Source organism: Engraulis encrasicolus, chromosome 21, assembly GCF_034702125.1.
Source record: "Engraulis encrasicolus isolate BLACKSEA-1 chromosome 21, IST_EnEncr_1.0, whole genome shotgun sequence".
In the NCBI taxonomy this organism is placed as follows: domain Eukaryota; kingdom Metazoa; phylum Chordata; class Actinopteri; order Clupeiformes; family Engraulidae; genus Engraulis; species Engraulis encrasicolus.
The window spans coordinates 23,511,967-23,529,782 of record NC_085877.1 but is presented as its reverse complement, the minus strand read 5'-3'; the positions used below and the strand labels follow the sequence as shown (position 1 = coordinate 23,529,782).

The 17,816-nt window shown below is 41.8% G+C and overlaps 1 long non-coding RNA gene across 1 annotated transcript; it reads right to left on the bottom strand.

Annotated features, from left to right (window-relative positions):
- Nucleotides 1-10,900: 10,900 nt before the first annotated feature.
- Nucleotides 10,901-17,515, bottom strand: LOC134437511 (uncharacterized). Its single transcript, XR_010032395.1, has 3 exons — nucleotides 17,433-17,515; nucleotides 17,123-17,173; nucleotides 10,901-11,110 (listed from the first exon to the last, which is right to left on the bottom strand). It is a non-coding gene; the product is annotated as an uncharacterized LOC134437511 (long non-coding RNA).
- Nucleotides 17,516-17,816: the final 301 nt, after the last annotated feature.

Sequence of the window (17,816 nt, the reverse complement as noted above, 5' to 3'; positions counted from 1 at the left end):
TGCATGAAGTTTAGTTTTACTGTGCATGATAAAACCTCTTGTTTTTTCTCCCCCCTCTCTATTCTACGGAGCCTGGGACAGACCAGATAATATCTTTTTAAGGGGTTGTAAAAAGCGTTCTCTTACTTTGTAAAGTGTGCTTTCACTTTATTAAGTCTAATGAAGGGTGTGCACGTTTACCTAAATTGTGTGCTCGTCTTGTGAAAACAATGTGCTTACTCATATGTGTGCTCATAACTAGTAACTCGAGCCCACATTTTAGGTAAAAGTGCACACCCTTTGTTTACAAAAGCACGGTTTACTAAATCGAGGGCAATCGATTTGGAGTGAAGTGAGCTCTCGTTTTTTTTTGACAACCTCCCCACATTTTCTCATCCTTGAGCCTTTAAAGGCTCTATACTATTACATCATTGTCCTATGATTATTCTAAAATTACCCTACATTTGTGTGTTTAAGAGAAGTGGGTGTTTTTCTCATCCAGTTCTGTGTTTAATTTACCAGAATGCAATGCTTGATTTGGAGCCAACAGTTACTCCATTCTAAGTGCACAATAAAAACTCTTGGTGCACCCACGTCCACGTATGAACGCACGCACGCATACTCTCTCTCTCTCTCTCTCAAACACACACACACACACACACACACACACACACACACACACACACACACACACACACACACACACACACACACACACACACACACACACACACACACACACACACACACAGTCTGTCTCTCTCAGTCCTTGTTTGTTGTCGTCCAGTCAAATGTTCAGTACATAAATACCTGAAGAGTTCAGGGGTTAAACCCAAAATTATTAACTCGTACAAAGCAAGCACAAACAAAATGAGGAGGACTGATTTTTAAGTTTACTAAATTTACAGAAAACTCAACACTCAACAAATGCGCTTGTGTTTTGCATTTGAATGATTGTGGGAGAGTAGTAATACAATAAGAGGTGAGAAAATTGTGTTAGAAATCATGTTAATCCTTGATTGTGTGGAATTTGTTGTTAGTGTTTTCAAGACAATGAAAAAACATGTTCTAAATGCTCTAGTCATGCAGGCCTATATGAGATGTGGAAAGAATCTCTTGAACTCTAAATCAATGGCAACTGTCATAGCAAAATTATGCACTTACAGTAGTGTTTTTTTTTTCTCCAGTGAACGATTAAGGGTTTCACAGCCAGATTAATGTGCACTCTGATACTACAGAAGTAATGGAAAGGCACAGTAAAGCAAAATAAATGAAAAGTTTGTTGAGAAAGTAAACCAACTAAATAAATAAATAGAAGTGAGGTACATGCCAAAAGTGAAAAAGTAAAAAATGCAAAAAGATGGACTTCACCTGTTAATGTGGACGGCCTTCTGCACTGATCCTCAGCTTGGCAATAACAGACAAAACATGCTACCTGTCAAGAACAGGGGACAAACTTCTTGCAGGAACTTCCTCCTTAGGGCAGGGTTATGATCGTGTCATATAATTGACTTGTCAGTCACTTTTTAAAGAACATTTCAGAGGCGAGAAGTTTACGAGGAAACACCCCCATGACCCATATGTCTTCCCACACGCTGGGGTGGCACAGATGGTAGAGGAGCCGTGCAGCAACCAGGAGGTTGCAGGTTCAGCCCCACTCTGCCTGACCCCATCGATGTGTCCTTGGGCAAGATACTTAACCCCAAGATGCTCCTGGTGACAGAGTGGTACCCTGCGTGGCAGCCACTGCCACTGGTGTGTGAGTGGGTGAATGTGAGGCATACAATGTAAAACTCTTTGAGTGCTCGAAGGAGTAGAAAGATGCTATATAAGCGCAGTCCATTTACCATTTTCATGACTCTGTGGATGTTTATCTGTTCTGAGAATCCTTAAAACACTATTGAAAGAACATTGAAAAAAAAAAGATATTGCATGAGACAGGTTGCAGCCCTGATCCATATCTTCATTACACAATTGGGTGCTATCTCTTTTGTCGGAATACATTGACATTATACACACACACACACACACGCACACACGCACGCACGCACGCACACACACACACACACACACACACACACACACACACACACACACACACACACACACACACACACACACACACACACACACACACACACACACACACACACACACACAACCTGTATGTGTGCCCAACCACTCCTCACCCACTCTCTATCACGCACACAGTTGGTGCCCGTGTACCCATCAATTCTCTTTCTGTCTCTCTCTCTTATTCACACACACGTGCAGATCTGATCCATAGCTTTATTATTATACATTAAGGGTCCAATGAGGATGTGATGTGTTGCCACACAGATAAACGATGGGAATGATGCGGAACACAGACACAGACACAGAGTCTGTCTTTCTCCCAATCTCTCTCTGACTGACACGGACACGCACAGACACACAGACATTCACAGACACATACTAAACATACCAGAGTATGACCACATGCGTGCACACACACACACACACACACACACACACACACACACACACACACACACACACACACACACACACACACACACACACACACACACACACACACACACACACACACACACACACACACACACACACTATACCAGGTGATCCAGTTTTTTGTCATTTACAGTAACTTCATCTTTGTTCTCTCTGCGGAAATGCTTAAGGCTATTTCCCAGAGAGAGAGAGAGAGAGAGAGTGAGAGTGAGAGAAAGATATGATGATGACCACAGTAGTTTACATAATGTTTATTAAAGTTTATTAAATTAGATTTGCAATCAGAGAGAGCAGACCTCCGCCAAGGAAGCTGTTTGATAGAACATTTGACTATGCTACACCTATTGTTTTTCAAGTCTTTCTGCCTTGTTTTTGTGGAGTTAGAAACTCAAATGTCAAAATTCACCCCGCAATGGTGAAGAATCTTTAAAAAAGCCCTCCTGGTTCCAGATCGTGATCCGGATCACCATCAAAAATTCCAACAACTTTAACAACTTCCTTCGAACAACTCCACAACATTTCATCCAAATCCATTCATAACCTTTTGAGTTACATATCCTGCTTACAAATAGGGCCTAAACAGACAGACAGACAGACAGAATAGACAAACAAACAGGCAGACAAACAAACAGACAGACAAACCAACGCAACCGGAAACATAACCTCCTTGGTGGAGGTAAAAATGAGGGCCAGTGCAATTACATTCAGTTATTGTGTTTTACATCACTTCCATCATGCGCAACTGTTTTGGCTACTGTCATTGTTCGACTTCCTCTCGCAATGGGATTTAGCTTGAAATGTTCCGGAGGTACACTGTAACATTGGAAGTACGCCCACTCATTTGGGAGTATACTGCAGGATTTCATCAGTCCAGACAGTGGTCTTCATCGTTATCTACAATAGATAAATGCATAATGCATGTAATTAATTACTTACACGTGTTGGCTAATTACACTAACTAACATATGCTGACTTTACTTGAACGTAATTTCATTTTCCTTGTATGTCTTGTGCATATGAAGAAAAACACCAAAGGCCGGAGAACTTGGGCCTTATTTGCACCTTTTTTGTTGACCTCTATGTAGGCGTCACATATACTGTACTCATATAAAATACACTAAATTAGAAAATTAGAAACAATAAAGCTCACAGTGTATTGATGCTCAATACTCAGTGTATTGATGCTCCGTACTTTGTTGTGAAAGCATGTACTTACCATACATGCATGGTTCCATAGACAGCAGTGGTCCCTACATTGCAAGCACAAAAGAAAGGTCATTTTTTCCTGCTTCTGCACAGTACATGTTTCATTGTTAATTCAACACTTACAGTTGAATTGAACACTTGTTGGGCCTACAATCTAGATGCTGAATCAACACCAGAAAACGCTGTTCTAACAGTGATGATGGCAGTCTAACCTTTGTATTCTGACTGGGTCCCATCTCTTCCTGCTGGGTCAGTCTGGTCCTGGTCTGATGTGTGATTGCTGCTTTCCTGCTGATGGCCACTAGAGAGAGAGGTAGAAAACCGCTCACAATCACATTGAGTGCGTTCCAATATGCGACCTTGCATCCTCCACTTGTGCTTGTGGCCTCGTACCAGGAAGTAATACGTCATGATGACATCACTGACAACAGGATTATATTTCAATATCTCACTAAAGTAAATTCATTTTCTCATTTGCAAACTGGATGGTGAATGAAGAATAGTCCCCGAAAAATTGTTTTGGCTAGGATGGCAGCTGGGCATTGTTATTTGTTTTCTCCACGGAGAAGGGGCCAGGAGGCGGGGGGAGACCACAAGCACCTGTGGAGGACGGGAATGTGCATATTGGAATGCACCCATAATACCAATACCATTAATACATTAAACATGTCACCCCAAATATCTAAAAATGTCTATAAAAATATATCCAAAAATAAAGAAATCAGCTTATACATTAGTTATTATATACATGTTTAGCATGTCATTTCAAATATGGTCATTGTTGTATCAATGGATAATTCCAGAGAGGTGAGCCCATTCGCCATTAATTTCCATTGAGACTGCTGTGCAAATGTAGTCATAATTCAGATGGGTGCCAGGATTGCCATGGTCAGTTGGGGGGTGTCCACAATAGTGTTTTTTTTCTAGCTCTATGCTACGGCTCATTCACATTAACAGCTGTCATGATGGCTAATGGAAGATACATGAAAACGGTCATAATTGCATAAGTAAATATCATACACAATGCAAATTATATTCAAAATATGTATGTTGAAATATATCTTCTTACATATTGCAATGTAAATTGTTGTAGTTAGTTGTAGGTCTTGCAGTGTTTTAAAGCAAGGTAGGTTCAACAAAGACGCTTTTGCACACCTCTGCAGTTGGGCAGGTGCGTAGGATATCATCCCAGCGGGGTTGTCAATCAAGTGCAAAGAAATCCCGCACACTGTCCATTCCACCAACAAACTTTAATACAACGTTTCGGTCATCCGACCTTCTTCAGGTGCAGAAGAAGGTCGGATAACCGAAATGTTGTATTCAAGTTTGTTGGTGGAATGGACAAAGCAAGGTAGGTATCAATCAATCAATTCAGGCAGAAGACAGTGGTCAGTATGTTTACGTCTATGCCACCGGATGCAGCTTTTATTGTACCTACTTCAAATGCATTGAATAAAAAAAATGTCTGACGTTGCGAGAAATAGGTCCATAAGCAATATAGGTAGTCCTACTGTAGTTTCACAAGGGTACACACTCACCTAAGTGCTCTTCGAATATTGAATCCTGTGGATGAATGGAAATAGGCTTAGTTTACAAAATAATGCTGTTTTTATACTACATCACTCAAAATGATTTGCGTCTGCAGAAGCATCAGTAGTAGCCTGACCTTGCCATCCATATGCTTCCACTCAAGGACCAGCAAAGTCACAAGGAAAATGGAAGGGAGCTTGGCGTACAGACTTTATTTTCATTAGCAAAGTTCCTCAAGGACCCTTCATTTGCACTGAGGTGGAACCTAGACGTTCTCAGAGGGACCAAAAGGTTCGGGGAAGAACTACCAAGCAGAGGTAGTAAATTCCACAGAATCTTCCTGTATTCTCTCTGCCCCAAGGTTCCTCAGAGAACCTTTAAGGGTTCTACCACAGTGGCAATGGAAGGTTCCTTTGGGTTCTTGGGTTCCAGGGGAGCATCCGAGAGACAGTAGGTCAAACAATGTAGCATTCTCAGAGAACTTAAAGGGGTTCCCACAATGATGGTCAGAAGGTTCCTCAGGCAACGTTTAGCAGCCCGCAGGACATGCATTTGCACTAGTTGTTCTGTATGTTTCCTGATCACGTTGTATCTGCTAGGGATGTTGGCTATGATTATGTCCTCGTTTGAAAGTCGCTTTGGTTATAAAGTGCCAAATGTAATGTAATGTATTAATGTAATGTAACGAGAGAGCCTCCTACCTTTGGTCTTCTTAAGGCCACAACATAGCAGCAGCAGCAGAGTTATTATAGTAATGAGGATCATGACTCCACTGGAATCAGGTGTTGGGAGAGTTTCGTGCTATACAGGTCTCTGCTGACAAAGTAATACATTAATGACATTGATTATTAATAAAATATTACAAAAAACATTGAAGAGTTATTAATATCAATAACATTAATACATGGTATGATTATATAATATTATTAATCAATGATAAATTATATAATAGTAATATACATATTAATGAAATGAAATGATATGATTTTAATTAAATTATATAAATATAATAATAAATTAATACTTTATTAATACTTAATTAAAACTAATTAATACTATAAATATCAATAATATTAACAGTAATTAATATATAGGCTACCAAAGGAGAGGAATCTGAAAGTCTGGGGAGATGTTGCCTGTTATATTATGTGCATGGTGTTATTGTAAGCTTACACTTTTCCTTTCACCAGGACAACTTCACAGTTATTTCAGTATTTGTTTCAGGATATTTGTTACAGTCTCTGGAGCATGTGAATTTAGGCACTTTTGGTCAAGGGCACCTCAATCATGGATGAAGTTGTTAGACCAACTCCCTAAACATGCCCGTGGCAGGACTGTTGCGGGATCTACCTTTTGCTGTGATTTAAATATGGAGACTCTCCGACCCTGTAGGTTCCTGAACTTGTAGTACGAGGCCCTCTTGTCCTTAAACTATTGCTATAACAAAAATAAAGACGAGGAACAGTAAGTCTGGATCAGCTGTATGAAGACTCATACAGTAGCTGATGTTAGTTTTCATTACTTAACAAGGGCAAAGGCAAGTCATGGGTAAGTGGTTAGGGTGTCAGACTTGTAGCCCAAGTTTGCCGGCTCGTCTCCCAACCCGCCAGGTTGGTGGGGAGAGTAATTAACCAGTGCTTTCCCCCATCCTCATCCATGAGGTACCCAGAGCATGGTACTGTCCCGCCGCACTGCTCCCTTGGGGCGCCATTGAGGGCTGTCCCCATGCATGAGTGAGGAATATGTAACCGAGTGGAAATAGACGTTTACTTTTTAGGCTTGTAAATGTAATCACCGACTACGCCACCAGAGGGCGCCACAGTCCCTCTGGAAAATTGAGTTAACCCACTAGCACATGGGTGAAGACACACAGGACATTTTTAGGACATGGAGACAGGAGGTCAGGGGAAACAGGTATTTCTCTTTTAATGATACAAAACAGTTTTGCAGTTACAACATATTTAAAATATACCCAAATACATGAAGCCCAACACACATACACCTGAGTCAGCAATTGCCTAAAATAGCCCCCAGCTTTCTAGCTTCTGTTATAGTACACAGCAAGCACTTCTAGTGAAAATAAGCATGCATAAGGAGGAGTCACACTTCTAGTTAAACTCAAGAAGGCCTAAGCTACTATAAAGCACAGCACACATTAAGCTAGGAAAACCTGGAGTTGGGCTATACAATGGCTGATAGATATGATCAGGCTACCGTGTGTACATTAAAGACAAACTTAAAGGAAAATAAATAGGCCTACATGAAAGAAACCTAAAGAAAGTGATGATCACGCACACACAGCTAACCAGAACACGCTGTCGTTACCTGGGCACTGGAATACCCATACACCGCCCTCTCAAGCACTCATGCACACATCATCCATACAAGTTGTTCAAAACTCAACCGAAAACAGCAGCCCACCCAGAGGACAGAGCCACACATGGGATCATCCAGTCACCTGCACACAGAGGTTAAACACATGAATAACAGAGACACACACCGGCACACACACACACACACACACACATGGTGGCTGGTGACATACCGTGACTGGTGAGGCACAGGGACTACACTCTAGCAGCAGCAGCGAGCAGGGCATGGCACCAAAGCACAATACCTGGCGCAGTAACAGCATCAATTGAGATACACTAATACCATAATATCCACTCTGACATAGGGAAAGGCAGGACAATAGGCTACATACCAAGATAGGCTGCACCATCGGCACAGAATCACTCCAGCAGCCTGGATAAAAAAGCAGCTAGCAGCAACACCGCATCACTAAAGGCCCAATGTTTTTAACATTTTAACCCTTAGTTTCATATAATGTTCTACTCATCTCCGCAACAGTGTCATGGTTATATTCATGAAACGCAGGCATAAAATAGGTTGTTTTAATTTTTTTTCATTACGTATGCTACCACTCGCGTAGATTGTTTGTTTACTTTGTTTGTTTAACTGTGCAATTTTATGGCTAATACAGTTTTTGGAAGTCTGTTAAAGGTGGATGTGATGGTGATGTCACACATACTCATGAAAAATATCACATTTTGTGAATGGGCAACAAACATATTGGAAATAAACCATTAAAATGATGAACTGAAACTTTAAAGTTCATTCTGTTGGTTCTGGATAGTCAATTAGTAGGAGAGAGGCATGAATAATTCTCTGTGTAGTTGATGAACCTTCAGATGATGCTTCAAAGGCTTGTGAGTACTTGGTCCAATGTTTGACTTTACAATAATCAATAAACCCCACTATTTATTTACAGTAGAAGATTAGCTTGAAGATGATGGTGTGCTCTTAATCCAGAAATAGGTCACCTTCTTAGGTTTGAGTGCCTTTTTGTAGAAGATTTGCAGATCTAAGAAAATGAGAAAAAAAACCCTTCTTCTTGCCCAAGGCAATACTGGTGATTTCTACATGGACTAACTAAAAACAAAACCCAAGAGTAGTGGCATACAGCCTTCTTCATGTATGTCTGTATATAGGCCTCTGTCCTCTGTTTTTTGTTTTGTTTTGTTTTGTCTTTTGTCAGTTGTGCAATAGTCTTGTGATGTGATGTTATGTGTATGTCCTGTCTTAAGCGAGTGTTGCTCAGGGACGCAAAAAGAATTTCAGTGAAAACTGACAATAAAGTCTAATTGTATCGTATCGTATCGTATCAAGCCAAAGCCCTCTGTTTACCTCATTTCCATTGTTTACCTCGTTTTCCATTCCCTGTTTGTTTACTTCAAGATCTGTATTGTGTTACAGCTGTTTGTCATTGATTTGACCCATTTCTTGGCAACTGTGCCCTAGCCCCAGGCCAGACTCTTGACATGATGTGTGTGTGTGTGTGTGTGTGTGTGTGTGTGTGTGTGTGTGTGTGTGTGTGTGTGTGTGTGTGTGTGTGTGTGTGTGTGTGTGTACTCTATTTTCCAAAAAAAGAACGTAACTAACCTTTCTTTGCATCTGCATGTGTTTATGCATATTTCCAGTGCACTTTGTATTTGCTAGTGATGCTGGCTATGATTATGTCCTCTATTGTAAGTCGCTTTGGTTATAAAGTGTCTGCCAAGTGTAATGTAATGTCAGATATGTGTGAATCAGATATTCCACAAACTCTTCCAGAGATGAAGAAAGAAGAACAAATTAAACACATTTTGAATAAGATATTATCTCACCTGTGATCCAGAGAAGTTGGAGTTAGTTGTCTGATAGGTTTGCTCTCCCCTCCCTGCGCATAGAACCCCTGTGTACCTGACGAGAGTGGAGTGCAAGTCTGTAGCTGTGGTAGGACCTCTTCATATTAGCTCAAGTAGGCTAACTAGTAGTCTCTTGTTGCATTAAAAATGTCATAGCTTACCTGCTATATAAGGAGCAGGAGTTGCGGTAAAAGATTGATCTCACCTGTGAGGTCGAAGTTTACTGAACTCTTTCTGATAGAATGGGCTTCCTCTCTCAGCTCAGCACACAAAACCTCCCCCTTTTTCTTCAATAATCAATTTTTTCGAACGAAATTTGACTAACATGAAATTAATAGTTTGGTACTGCGCCATTAGCTGAGCTGAAGTTTGTGTGTGGAACCAGGGAGTGGATTTGGTAAAATGTCCTTCATTATGATCCTCCTGTGGTGGAGTGGCTATCACTACGGTTTTGGGAGTGCTCTGATTGCCATGCCAACAGTCCTGGTTTTGGTGTCGCTCTCACGAGTGCAAGCAGAGATGATAGATAAGGAGGAGACGCTTCTTGAGTTTTTCCGGAATCAATATGACGCAAGGCTCTAAGGCAGTGGTTCCCAGCCAGGGGTACGTGTACCACTAGGGGTATGCGAGCACACTGCAGGGGGTACTTGGAAAGATGTAGTTTTACCAAATGCATGGAGCTAAGTTACATTGGGATATAGATAGCGATATAGAACCTGAGTAGGGGGTACTCATGGCACAACGAAAAGGCTTATGGGGGGTACACAAGACAAAAAAGGTTGGGAAACACTGCTCTAAGCTGCTCATCCTATATCCACCATGGCCCTTAGGAGACTGGGAGAATGAATAGAGTTCAGTGGGAAAGGTCACTGAACTGGGTTAGTAGGTTAGTAGGTTAGAAGGTTAGTAACCAAACTGGGTGTAGACTTTTGGTCCAGATGGGATTGCTGGTGATGCGATTCCCTTTTTCCAGACAAAAAAACTAACTCAGATATATCATATACACACAAGTCTTATCCTTTTTGTGCAAATGGGCCCACTGGCGGGCTTGTTCACTCTTTGCTGAAAAGAATCCATATTGCAACAATGTTGCTGTGACATGACAGAGCTTTACTGTATGTAACAGGTTAAAACTTGATCATTACAATTTTGTGACAGTAAGAGACAGTAATAGAGAGTGTTAGGTATTAGGCTCTGTGCAAAGGGGTTAAAGTTATTTTCACACATGGTCCCTTTTAAGACAACCAAACTCGTGTAATGCATTACATAGCTTTTTGTCTTAAAGCTATACACAAGTGCAACTTGCAAAACTGTGCAAAGGGATGATGTTTTTAAAGGTGCTCAAGATGTGACCATATATCACTGATACATTATGTTTATTCTCTCAAATATGCAATGAAAACAGGAAAGTAGAATAAGTTACAGCTTACACATTATTTTTTACTTCTAATATAATCTAAAATGAATTTTAAAAAGGCAAGGTTTCAGTACAGAGCAAATGTTGTGCACAGTTGATACAGTTTATACACAGTTCATTGAAAATGCATTTATTTACACATTGCTTGGACCATCTCTAACACATTATAATATACATGGTTATGAAAGGTGTATTAATTATTATTAAGTAATGTCAGTGATGCTGAGTGGTTGTGCGGTGGGATTTCAAAAGTCTGCATCCTCGTACTCTTCAACATTGTCTAGAGGGACAACAAAAAGAGAAAAGAACATGGAAAGACATCAAACAGCCAAGAGGCTAATATTAAACCAAATAATGCATTGACTTGACTGATTTGATTGTCAATAGCTAAATGTCACCGGCAAATACAATATGCCTGGTGTATCTCGCTTGCTGACCAAAATTTCCCCATGTAATGGGGACAATACAGTTTCTAACTAACTAACTAACTAACTAACCAGGGCCTTGTTTCCGAAAGGGCCTTAAGTACTACTTAACGCTACGTGCTACTTAAGTTCACACGTAACACCATCGTAGAGCTAACGGAGCGTTTCCCAAAGCCAACTTAGCAAAGAACCATCGCAGGTTGACACGTAACTCTAAGAGCAATCCACGAGTGGTCTAGAGTAGTCTTAACGCGCTAAGATTGATCGTAGCGGCATGGCACAGTGGAGACACCCACAGGATATGAAGGGAAAAGAAGAAACCTGCGCATAAGATTGCTGTTTTAAGACGCGAGAGGCATGGCACAGTGGAGACACCCATAGGAAAAGAGGAAACTTGCGCTTCAAGTTGATGTTTTAAGACGGGAGTGTAGCCTAAATATCATGGCAGCACAGTTGACACTGCAACGAAAATAAGAAGGTAACATTAATTGTGGATGTGTAGGCCTATAAAATAAAAGTAATGTTAATGTGTTTGGAAATATTTTACAGGTAGTAAAATAGTTCGACTGTGTTTGATAAACCTGGGCATAATTAAACTGTGATCAATCATAATTTGTGTGGGTGCTTCATGATCATGAACAAGGCAAAATGAATAAGGGGCTTCGGCAACGAGAGACAAGAGTGTTGATGTCGGAAGGCCACTTCCGAAACTTTATTTATTTTATATTTTTTGAAGAAAAATGGTCAGCGAGTTGTTGCACCCTCTTTCATTTTCAAGTAGCCTAAGAAAGGGAAGGCGACGCCGAAAATACATGATAGTTGTAGGCGAAGGGTAAGCTATGACAAAAATTAAAAAGGCAGCGATGGGGATTCGTGTAGATTTTTTGTTTTAATAACAGCAGACTGCCGTGCAAAAATGTCCTCACAGTTGTGAAAGTCTTGAGCGCGCGGTACTTTGCGCACCGCTCACCACATGTGCCAAGCTCCTCTCCCTATTCCGACTCTAGTAGGCTAAGCAATAACAAAAAGGCAGCGAGGGGATGTGTCAATTTTGATGGACATTGTTTTTCATAACAGCATGCTGACGTGCTCCCGACAGTTGTCAAGCCTTGAACGCCTTGAGGTTGTAACTTTGCGCATCCCAATTTGGAACTCCAACTAGGCCTAGGCCTACTTGTCTTCTTAAATATTAAGCAGCAGTAGCCAACTGCACGCGCTTTATCTGGGTCTTATCGGCGTAGCTCATTATTACTGTCAGTTGGGAGTTTTGCATGATTTCATTGTGGGTGTGCATTTTATTTCATTTGCCAACAATAACTCCTGTCGATAGTTGCAAACTGCTACAAATGTAGTCCCACCCTTATAGAAAACAACTTTTGATACTGACACGGCGCAGTTCACTCCGATGACACTTCAGCACCACATATGTGGACAGCGATCCTTAAGAGCGACGCTACGAATGATCTTAGAGGCTGTGCACGCGCGTTCATGTACGAGTGTCTTTGGGAAACAGTCGTAGGAAATCTAAGAACATTCGTAGGATCACTGGTTAACGACACACGTAAGGCTAAGAACCATCGTTATTGGGAAACGGGGCCCAGGGCCTCGTTTCCGAAAGGGCCTTAAGTACTACTTAACGCTACGTGCTACTTAAGTTCACACGTAACACCATCGTAGAGCTCACGGAGCGTTTCCCAAAGCCAACTTAGCAAAGAACCATCGCAGGTTGACACGTAACTCTAAGAGAAATCCACGAGTGATCTGGAGTAGTCTTAACGCGCTAAGATTGATCGTAACGGCATGGCACAGTGGAGACACCCACAGGATATGAAGGGAAAAGAAGAAACTTGCGCATAAGATTGCTGTTTTAAGACACGAGTGGCATGGCACAGTGGAGACACCCACAGGAAAAGAGGAAACTTGCGCTTCAAGTTGATGTTTTAAGACGGGAGTGTAAATATCATGGCACCACAGTTGACGCTGTAACGAAAATAAGAAGTTAACATTAATTGTGTAAGTGTATAAAATAAAAGCAATGTGTTTGGAAAATATTTTACCGGCAGTAAAATAGTTCAGCTGTGTTTGATAAATCAGGGCATTATTAAACTGTGATCAATCATAATTTGTGTGGGTGCTTCGTGAACAAGAACAAGGCATCCACACGCAAAATAAATAGGGGGCTTCGGCGACCAGAGACAAGAGTGGTGATGTCGGAAGGTCACTACCGAAACATAAAAAAAAAAAAGAAAAACGGTCAGCGAGTCGTTGCGCCCTCTTTCATTTTCAAGTAGGCCTACCCTAAGAAAGGGAAGGCGACGCAGAAAAGACACGATAGTTGTAGGCTAAGGGTAAACTATGACATAAAAAGGCAGCGATGGGGATTCGTGTAGATGTTTTGTTTTAATAACAGCAGACTGCCGTGCAAAATGTTCCTCACAGTTAAAGCCTTGAGTGCGCGGTACTTTGCGCGCCGCTCCCCAAATGCGCATTCCAATTTGGAACTACTAGGCCTACTTGTCTTCTTAAATATTAAGCACGGTAGCCAACTGCACGCGCTTTGCCTGGTTTAACGGCGTAGCTCGTGGTTTTGCATGATTTCATTGTGTGTGTGCATTTTATTTCATTTGCCAACAATAACTCCTGTCGATAGTTGCAAACTGCTACAAATGTAGTCCCACCCTTATAGAAAACAACTTTTGATACTGACACACGCCTTACATTTTGTAAATGGTTTAGCAACATGACGGCGCAGTTCACTCCGAGGACACTTCAGCACCACATATGTGGACAGCGATCCTTAAGAGCGACGCTACGAATGATCTTAGAGGCTGTGCACGCGCGTTCATGTACGAGTGTCTTTGGGAAACAGTCGTAGGAAATCTAAGAACATTCGTAGGATCACTGGTTAACGACACACGTAAGGCTAAGAACCATCGTTATCTGGAAACAAGGCCCAGGGCCTCGTTTCCGAAAGGGCCTTAAGTACTACTTAACGCTACGTGCTACTTAAGTTCACACGTAACACCATCGTAGAGCTCACGGAGTGTTTCCCAAAGCCAACTTAGCAAAGAACCATCGCAGGTTGACACGTAACTCTAAGAGCAATCCACGAGTGGTCTAGAGTAGTCTTAACGCGCTAAGATTGATCGTAGCGGCATGGCACAGTGGAGACACCCACAGGATATGAAGGGAAAAGAAGAAACCTGCGCATAAGATTGCTGTTTTAAGACGCGAGAGGCATGGCACAGTGGAGACACCCATAGGAAAAGAGGAAACCTGCGCTTCAAGTTGATGTTTTAAGACGGGAGTGTAGCCTAAATATCATGGAAGCACAGTTGACACTGCAACGAAAATAAGAAGGTACATTAATTGTGGATGTGTAGGCCTATAACATAAAAGTAATGTGTTTGGAAATATTTTACAGGTAGTAAAATAGTTCGACTGTGTTTGATAAACCTGGGCATAATTAAACTGTGATCAATCATAATTTGTGTGGGTGCTTCATGAACAAGAACAAGGCAAAATGAATAAGGGGCTTCGGCAACCAGAGACAAGAGTGTTGATGTCGGAAGGCCACTTCCGAAACTTTATTTATTTTATATTTTTTAAAGAAAAATGGTCAGCGAGTTGTTGCACCCTCTTTCATTTTCAAGTAGGCCTAGCCTAAGAAAGGGAAGGCGACGCAGGGAATAGGCTACATGATAGGCCTAGTTGTAGGCGAAGGGTAAGCTTTTGTAGCATGTTGAGTGCTTGCGCCTTTAAGCGCGCTACTCTGTCCCCTAATTGATGGCCGTCAGCTGAGCGGATGCGCACCAATTGGGTGTATGTGAGCTTCTTTCAAAAGGCTTCACGCCAGCTACTGCGAGCAGCAGCAGATTTGTTTGTTCAGGCCACTTCGGTTGCCGTTGTGGTCGTTGGGAGCCCGAGCCTGTAAAAGGCGCTCCGCTGAATGCGCTGGTTGGCGCGTGGAGTTTTTGGAGTGGTCTCTCCGTGCGATCGGAGGTGACTGAATGTTCCTACTGAAATCGTGACCGTCTCTGGATCATGATGCTGGTATGTTGCTTCCTACTCGAACTGTAGAATGCACTAATGATGTGTGTAGCCGATAGTCTGAACTCACTGGTTGCCCATTACCTCGCCAGGTGACATGCGTCTTGGCGTGCCCTTTCCCCGTGGCTGCTATCCAGAGATCGGTGTATGACTGACTGTGGTACGTCGCCACTATTTTATTCTATCAGACATGTAACGTATGCAGCAACTGTTTTCCTGATGTCCTGTAATTTTCTGTGCACAGGTAACCTGGCGATCACCAATTACCGGTGCTGGCTTAGATTGGGAGGCTGCTGTTTTGTTTACAGATAGATTTTGCAAAAGTTGGACTTGGAGTGTGCGTGCAAGTTTTTGTGTGTGAACGATACCCTGCCCGTTTTTGTCTGTCACTTACTTGTTTTCTTTTGTTTTAGTTACCAAATCAACCTGTCCTACTCCAATGACCCAACTCCTTTAGCTGCGTTGCCGTGCAAATTACTGTAGTCTAGGGTGCCTATGGCACCAGTGTGGGGTGAATCACTTGCCGTGTAAATCGAACAGTTTGCTGTGCTCTTACATTTAAACCTGTTTGCTGTGCTACATGAGAGGCTTGCAGTGTCGGTATTAAAGGTGGGGTTGAATTGGGTTATTGGAGTAGCGATTTGTTTAGGGCCTATTGATGTTTCATTTCCATGTCACGTCACCTACCAGAACTGGTACAGCTTTTTGTCTAGTCATTTTATATGGTTTTATACCGATTGTGAATAATAATAATTAAAAAAGAGAACCCATCGTTGCCCTGAACACTGTCTCAGTTTTCCTTAACGAACCTGTGTGACCTACTAGTGAGTCAACCCATCTTTCCAGTGGGGATTTGCCTCCCCCTGGTGGCGTAGTCGGTGATTACATCCACAATTATTATTCTAAAACCTAAATAGTTTAAGCTCAAACTTCCACTCTGCTACACTATGACAAAAAAGGCAGCGATGGGGATTCGTGTAGATTTTTTGTTTTAATAACAGCAGACTGCCGTGCAAAAATGTCCTCACAGTTGTGAAAGCCTTGAGCTCGCGGTACTTTGCGCACCGCTCACCACATGTGCCAAGCTCTGCTCTCCCTATTCCGACTCTAGTAGGCTAAGCAATAACAAAAAGGCAGCGAGGGGATGTGTCCATTTTGATGGACATTGTTTTTCATAACAGCATGCTGACGTGCTCCCGACAGTTGTCAAGCCTTGAACGCCTTGAGGTTGTAACTTTGCGCATCCCAATTTGGAACTCCAACTAGGCCTACTTGTCTTCTTAAATATTAAGCTGCAGTAGCCAACTGCACGCGCTTTATCTGGGTCTTAACGGCGTAGCTCATGGTTATTACCGTCAGTTGGGAGTTTTGCATGATTTCATTGTTTGTGTGCATTTTATTTCATTTGCCAACAATAACTCCTGTCAATAGTTGCAAACTGCTACAAATGTAGTCCACCTTTTATGGAGAGCAACTTTTGGCACTTACACACGCCTTACTTTTTGTAAATGGTTTAGCAGCAGATGACGGCGCAGTTCACTCCGAGGACACTTCAGCACCACATAAATGGACAGCGATCCTTAAGAGCGACGCTACGAATGATCTTAGAGGCTGTGCACGCGCGTTCATGTACGAGTGTCTTTGGGAAACAGTCGTAGGAAATCTAAGAACATTCGTAGGATCACTGGTTAACGGCACACGTAAGGCTAAGAACCATCGTTGTCGGGAAACGAGGCCCAGAATGGGTTGTGGAGGAAGGCCATTGAGAACCACCACAGGAAATGTTCCAAAGCAATTGCAATTGTGACATGTCTTACCACGGTTCTGTCCATCTTTGATTTGCAATGTTTCATATACGTCGGAGGTTTCTGAAATGCACAGCAATAACACATCAGGGAATATTACAGATCAAATGAAGCATTATTGAAGGGGGGATGGGGGTGCTGTAGCACTGTTGTTCCAGTAATAGGCTGCACGCCCATGACCAAGTTTGAATCCAGCCTGGGTCATTTCCCAACCCAACCCTACCTCACCCAATAGCTCACTCTCACTTACCTTCATTGTTGTGCACACCCCCACGACCCCACACAAACTATTAACTATAAAACTCAGTTATTGTAAACTTACTGTGTTGCAGAGGAATGTAGTCTGGGTTTATGGTGTCGTAAACATCAGTGGTCCCTGGAAACACAAAAGAATCTTCATGCAGTAATGGAAAATACAAAAAATATTTTAATACTGAATATACTGTATATTTATATTATGTATGTATTATGCAAGAGCCAGTTAATGGGAAATTCAAATTGAGAGTAAAACATTTTAAATATGCTTAATTTAATTTTAAAAAGGATGCTTCCACTGTGAAACTTAATATTGGCTCCCACTACGTAGGCCAACTGTAATGTGTCATTTTAATATCGTCTTTAATGCACATCAAGGTCAGATTGCAGCTGGACTCGTCGGAAGCAACAGTTTTTTTAACCGATCTGTACCAAGACTTTTAATTTGTAT